This window comes from Lampetra fluviatilis, chromosome 47 (assembly GCF_964198595.1).
Source record: "Lampetra fluviatilis chromosome 47, kcLamFluv1.1, whole genome shotgun sequence".
NCBI classification, from domain to species: domain Eukaryota; kingdom Metazoa; phylum Chordata; class Hyperoartia; order Petromyzontiformes; family Petromyzontidae; genus Lampetra; species Lampetra fluviatilis.
Window position 1 is genome coordinate 2,517,043 of NC_136321.1, and position 7,428 is coordinate 2,524,470.

At 41.9% G+C, this 7,428-nt stretch overlaps 1 long non-coding RNA gene across 1 annotated transcript; it reads right to left on the reverse strand.

Moving 5' to 3' along the window:
* Window positions 1–474: 474 nt before the first annotated feature.
* Window positions 475–4,328, reverse strand: LOC144947821 (uncharacterized). Its single transcript, XR_013640097.1, has 3 exons — window positions 4,263–4,328; window positions 1,087–1,170; window positions 475–533 (listed from the first exon to the last, which is right to left on the reverse strand). It is a non-coding gene; the product is annotated as an uncharacterized LOC144947821 (long non-coding RNA).
* Window positions 4,329–7,428: the final 3,100 nt, after the last annotated feature.

Consider the following 7,428-nt stretch of genomic DNA (forward strand, 5'->3'; position numbering starts at 1 on the left):
TTGCGTTGTGGCCGAAACGTCGTGAGAATTTTATGATGTGAAATTTTTATTATTTTATTATTTCCCTTCTACGTGACTTTACCGAAAGAACCAAGAAAATAAATATACCATTAAAAGTTCACGAGAAAAAATAGTAAGTCGGTGTATGAGTGGGTATTGAGTATGTGATTGAGTGCTTGTGTCAATGAGTAATTATTCAGTGGGTTTATTAGTGTATGAGTGGGTTATGGAGTGGGTGGGTAGGTAAGCAAGCCATGGACTGATTGAGCGAGAGAGTGAGTAGGTCGTTGAGCCAGTAACTAAATTATTAATTAAATGGGTTAGTGAGCAGGCAAGTGCGTGGGTGTGCGGGTGTGTGAGTGAAACGAGTTGGTGACTTCTAAGTGAATTCCCACCTGGAGTACCCTGCTGTCTGGGCACTGGAGACCTCTACAGCAGTGAGCTGGGCAAAGGCGTTGAAGTCCGAGTACGATGGGGTGCCCGTTTTTTTCTCCTCACCACCTCACATCATCGTAACCAGGGCCAGGGATGTCCTGCGAAAGGAGGTGGAGAGATGTTTTGGACATGGCAACACTTCAAACACTCACACTACTACCCCTAAAATAGCCGTAGATCTACCCTCTATGGGTGTCACGGAAGCAAAATTTTAACTACCTCGCCTGGTATATAGGTCGTGGATTCGTTCCCAACCTTGACGTCTGTATACTTTACTTGGAGTTTGCGCATGTTTTCCCAATAGTCATGTGGATTTTTCTCGGGGTCCTCCAGTTTTCCCTCCACATTTAGAAACATGCGTTTAGATGATTAGGCTGCTATAAATATCCACGTAAAAATCCACTTCGTTGAGCTATCATTTGCGGCCAGGTAATTTCTGAAAAAGATCTGTATAGCTCAGTGAGCCTTACCTGGCAAAATAACAAGTTTAGTAAAATTTTAGCTTAACCCCTACCTTTAAAGTCCTAGGAGATACTGTTTGTATTTAAGGACAAATTAATACAAATCTTAACCGATAATGCTAGGGTTAGGGTTACCCCTAACACTAGCCATTCCTCTAGCACCAGCCCCATGACTCTAACCCCAACTCACCTGGTTCAATGTCAAAAGTCGTGGGGATTTGGACAGAAAAACGGAGCAAGCGCCATTGTGAGTTCCCGAGTCAAGTACAGACAGCTACACGGACACCGAGACACGAGACAAGGAAATAGACATGACACATTTAGTTTAGACTCAGGAATAGGACATCAGTTGCAAGATATTATTCTAGATTGGTTACATACCACTGGGATTTTTCTCTAGGTCCTCCAGTTTTTCGCTCCACATTTACAAACATGTGTTTAAGAGTATTTTGGTGCAATAAATGTCGACATGACAAGCCACTTGTCGTTGAGCTATCCGTTGTGGCCAGGTCACTTCGGAAAAAATAACTACGTAGCTCATTGGGCCTAACCTGGTCAAATAAAAAATAGTTTACATTTAGTTTTTTAAATAAAGCATGTCAACCACAAAGAGAATATGCATCTTATTATGAGGTTCTATGCTTGAGCATTCATATTCATGAAGTCGGTAATATTCTCGAGAATGGTTTATTAAACAGTGAAACCTCCCTGTGCCTGACTAATTTGGAAAGCCTTTTTGGTTATGAGGAATGTCTGGAATTCTGCAAATCCTTCAATAAACATTATTATTAAAATACAGTCTGTTACTATAAGGGGAATTATATTTACGCGTAATTAACTCGCACACTTCATGAACATGTCACACGTTACAAAACAAACTAAACAATTACAAATTTAACTCCCCAACACACCGATGTGTTGGAGAGTAATATTGGTCGCAAAAGCCTATGTGCTAAACCGAAGGTAATGATAAATGTAAAATAAACAAAAGCGGGCACGGACAGCGATGAGACAGATCACGTGGACGCTTCGAAGCACAGAGCCCATGGGTTCGTAAAACTACGCAGCGCAGATCTGTGCTGCACACAGCTTTAGAATTGAAACCAGGGCCATCCTTCGGGGGTGTACGGGGCCCGGGGAAAATCACACACCGTGTGGGCCGCCCCCAATGCTGTTTGGTCTCCATTGTGCTTGCAGTGTCACGGTGTTGCGCGTTGCTGCTGTGGCATTATTCATGTTTGAGTGTTACAGTTGTGGTGTTTAAATGTTTTGATTCGGTATTGTTGTGGCTGTCTGGTCGTCGTTGTTGTTGTTATCTGGTGTTTGTTGCTGTGGTTGTTGGAACCTCGCCCCCGATTGGCTAAACAGGGCTGACTCGGTTGCTGCAGTGACAGCTCTGGTTTCCGTGATGACGGAGTAGGAGGCAGGGCTGGGAGTGGAGCTCACGCGACTTGTGAACCTCTACAACAACAACCAAAACAACCACTGCAATAATAAATATATCCACCACTGCTACAACTACTGCGATCGTTACAATTACGACAGCAATTTCAATAACAATTACAACCACAACAACTGCAACAACAAAAAGAGACAGATCTGCAGTACAGTATAACCTTAACAGACTGTTGGGGCAAGTGCTGTTAGGGAGCACCTATGAAGGCCAGCACAGCACACGAGGGGGTGAGTGGCCAGCACCACCCCAGGCCGCCTTTGTCTCCCGAGTGGCGATGTTTACACATCGCACGAGGTACTCATTTGAGACTCGGGGAGGCCCAGGACCGGTTCAGATAATCGTCACTGGTGTTGGCCGTGAGCGGGAATCAATACCCAACATCCACAACTCACAAGCACAACTACCAGAACAACTGCCACAACCATTACAATTTACTCTAACCACAATGCAACCGTGACAACTAAAATTACCACAACCCCAACAAGCAACCACGAATACAACCATAACAACTACCACAACCGCTGCAATACAAATTTATGCAACCACAAAAACCACAACACAAACACAACTCCAACAACTACCAACACCACTGCAACAACAGCTGCGACAAGTACAAACACTACTACGACAACAACTACCACTGCAATGATAACCACCACTACAACAACAATACCTACAACACCCACACCAGCGATTACAACTACAGCAGCTACTACATTCACAACTACAGCACCACAACTACTGTAACAACTGCAACAACCACTGCTACTGCAACTACAAGCGCAACAACTATAATGAAGACAATTACGACAAAAACCACAGCAACATCAACAAACACAACCACAATTCGTTTGTACGTTTCCCAGTCAGCTTGTCCTGGTGAGGGTCGTGGCGGCAGCGTGTTGAGTCGGGCGGTACATACCTCCCTTTCCCTACAACCACAATTACAACAAAAGAAATCACTACGTGTAGCAACTACTACAACTTCTACGAGGCCTGCAACTAAAACAACGGACATGACTACTATCGCAACAACATCAAGCACAACCATGACTACTGCCACAGCTACAAACATGACAAGGACCACTTATTAAAACGACAGCAACAACCACAACCTCTACTACAACTAACATCACATCAACCCCTAAGGCATTAACCACAACCACCTCAACAACCATCGAACAAAGACGGCCACTGCCTCGCGCGCTTTCAGATGAGCATCTACGGCCGTCTGGAACGTTCTTCCTTTCCGATATTAGGAAGCCACTGGAGCTGTGCACTTTCAAATAATCTACAATGAAAACGCATTTGCGTAGAACTGCTTTTTGTGCATAGTTTGTTGTCTTCCTCTGCACCTCCGATAAGCACGTTTGGCTACGTACGGTGCGAAAGAAGTTCAACATACTGTACATACATCAATTACAACAAAATCCACAACCACAACAACGACAGTAATAACTCGATATACGAAGTAAATGCGTTCCTGGAGCTTCGTTCGTAGATTGAAACTTCATATATTGAATAAAGTATCACAGTAGGATGAGGATGCGCTCCCAGCCTTCGTACCTTACTATTTAAAACTACACGAATAAACATTTTAGAACTTACCATTCATGTTGAAAACAAAGACAATTTATATTGCAAATAACATAAATTTTATATTGTACGGTATAAAAATTAAAAACCGACATTGATAAAAAAAAATAAACGTAGTGAAGAAACGAAATTTTATTCATATTTTTTTGCACCACAGACCGATAAATTCAATATTTATTTATGAAATGTTTTATTAATTATTCACCTTTTTCCATTAAAATAACGGAAATGGATGCAAAGTTCGTTATACTGAAACTTAGCATTTCGAATGTTCGCATATCGAATGATCGCGAATATTTCTTTTCTGTCCTCACCTTGGTGTGTGAGAAAGGAGAAAGACGCCGTCCCACCACTAGATCTACTCCGACAGAAATGGACGGCCCCAAACGCAAAGCTGGTAGCCAGCTACCTGTGCAACAAAACACAAATGTTGACAACACCCCCCACCACCATCATCATCGTGCTGCTGTCAAACCCCCAATGGCTTCAAATGTGTGGCGGCACTCACACTGATGATGTCTTATCGGCGAAAGTGGCTGAACATTCGTGAAGAGCCACTGATGTGTGGTCACGTCGTGCCCTCTGGCGGGCACACGCAGCAATAGCGCAGCGTGAGCTGATGGGCGAGGTGACATTTTTGGTAACTTTTTAATTAAAAATAACAAACTAAACACAAGAAGCAGCTCTAAAGAAATGAGTTCTCACCCCAACTCCACGTCAAAACCAAAACACACAAATGTTTGGTTATTAGCGTCTGGCGGCTGAGCAGGCAGCCCGCTAGAGGCTTTATTTGCTTTTACTGTACTCAGGCCCATGGACATTAAGCAGAATAAGTAATATAAAAAAAACTTTTTGAAAAATCACGCTTTAATCAAATGTACCCACTCGTAATGGCAGAAACTCCACGACTCCAGGAAGTGGCCCCGAGGCTTGCCACAACGTAAGGGACCGCGGTGATTTACAGCCAACGTGAGTTGAGCGTGGACAATTAGACCCAAGCCGAAACATACACATACAAAAAAGATTGTAAATAATTTTTTTATTTTTAATGATAGAATATTGTATTGTCACCAGTATGACATACGTATACCAATTTTTCAGTCGATACGACATTGGGAAGTGGGTAAAATTGAGTTACAAGATTTGAGGATACAACAGAGTTGAGGATACGACAACAGAGTGAGTTTATCAAAAGCGTGTAAAAGAATGTTTTAAAATGTTTTTTTTTATTTATGATAGAATATAGTCTTGTCATCAGTATGACGTAAGTATACCAAGTTTGCAGTCGATAGCACATTGGGAAGTGGGTAAAAAATTAGTTACAAGATTATTTGAGGATACGACAACAGAGTGAGTTAAATAAAAGCGTGTAAAACAAAGAGTCGACCATTATGAATGCGTCATAGTACAAATGTATTATGATGCATTTGTAAGAATGTATGTTGAACTTCTTTCGCACCGTACATAGCCAACCGTGCTAATCGGAGGTGCGGGGGTGCAAATAAAGACCAACTCACATTCGTTGTTAACATTTCACACGTAGACTTTTTACAGCCAATATGATTAATATACTCTTTGGTTATTTCGGTAAAGTTACGTAGAAAGAAAATAAATTAAATAATAGAGTACGTTTCGATTGCAACACAAGCAACCGTCATCAGGTAGAACTAAATTTGAGAGAGAGGCAAAACACAGACACGGAGACACAGACAAACACAGAGAGAGAGAGAGACACACACAGAGACACAGTGAGACACACAACATAGACACAGAGAGAGAGACACACAACATAGACACACAGAGAGAGACACACAACACATAGACACAGAGAGAGACACACACAGAGACAGACACAGAGAGACACATAGACACACAGACAGACACACAGACAGACACACAAGCAGTGAGAGACAACACAGAGACAGAGAGAGACACACAACATAGACACACAGAGACACACAAAAGAGACACACAGAGAGAGACACACAACATAGACAAACAACATAGACAACATAGACACACAGAGACACACAACACAGACACACAGAGAGAGACACAATATAGACACAGAGAGACACGCAACACAGACACACAGAGAGACACACAACATAGACACAGAGAGAGACACAACATAGACATACAGAGAGAGACACACACAACATAGACACACAGAGAGAAACACAACATAGAGAGAGAGACACAACATAGACACAGAGAGAGAGACATAGAGAGAGACACACAACATAGACACACAGAGAGAGACACAACATAGACACACAGAGAGAGACACACAACATAGACACACAACATAGACACACAGAGAGAGAACACAACATAGACACACAGAGAGAGACACACACAGGGACACACAGAGAGAGACACAACATAGACACACAGAGAGAGACACAACGTAGACACAAAGAGACACACAACATAGACACACAGAGACACAACGCCTCTGACATTTTTTAACCACAAAAGTTACTTGAAAATACACACTGTTATAAAAAAAATTTCATTGTCATAATTACCTTTATTTTTCAAATGACAATGTAACCAAATATAAGCCACTCAGGCAGACGTGAACAACTCTAAAAACACAATTCTGCCTTTCATTCAGTCAGGTAACATTGAACAAACTGTATAGAATACCTTACATTTCCATGAGTTAAATATCTGTGCCTCATGAACATTTTAAACAGGAGTTATAAGTAATGCAAAGTGGTCTGTTATCATTAAACTTCATAACAAGTGAATTTTGCCCTTGTCTTTTACAAGATCTTTCAGAAAGCAATAGTTTGTGTCACATCTACAGGTACATAACATCAACAGTTATAACCAAATCATATTCAAGAGTTTAATCAAACAAGTGCCATAAGTCCAAGTGCATTAGTGTGCTTTAGGCGTTTCACTGTTAATATTGAAAGATGTTACCGTTCAAAACACTCAATTTCAGATTGATCAAGGAACAGATAACTTGCTGACACTAATGAGAAGGGTGATACTGAGATCTAGATTTCAGTAAAGAGACCAGGTCTGGTTTGAGGGCAGTGGTTGAGATGCGTAAAATGTCATGCAAGTGGGAGTCACTCATCCTTGACCTCAATCGGTTCTTGTTTAAGTTCATGACTGAGAATGTTTGCTCACACAAATATGTGGAGCCGAATAAGCTCAGCATTTTCTTAGCGAATGACCGCATTTCTGGAAACCTGCTTTTGTCCAGCTGCCATTAAAGCGGCGGCCATCACCTTCAATATTTTTTTTGCAGTCGCCATGGCAGAAATTATTCGAGAAGGGTTCGCGGCACGGATGCAGAGCCAGAGAGCATTAGAATGGTGCTGCCACCGTGTGGCGAAAGGAGGAATAACATCTTTAAAGTTTTATGATTTATTTATTCTGACAGAGCTAGCGAGCCATAAATAACACATTATGAGACCAAAGCTGCGGGCCGTATGAAATCTGACCGGACTTTGGACATGC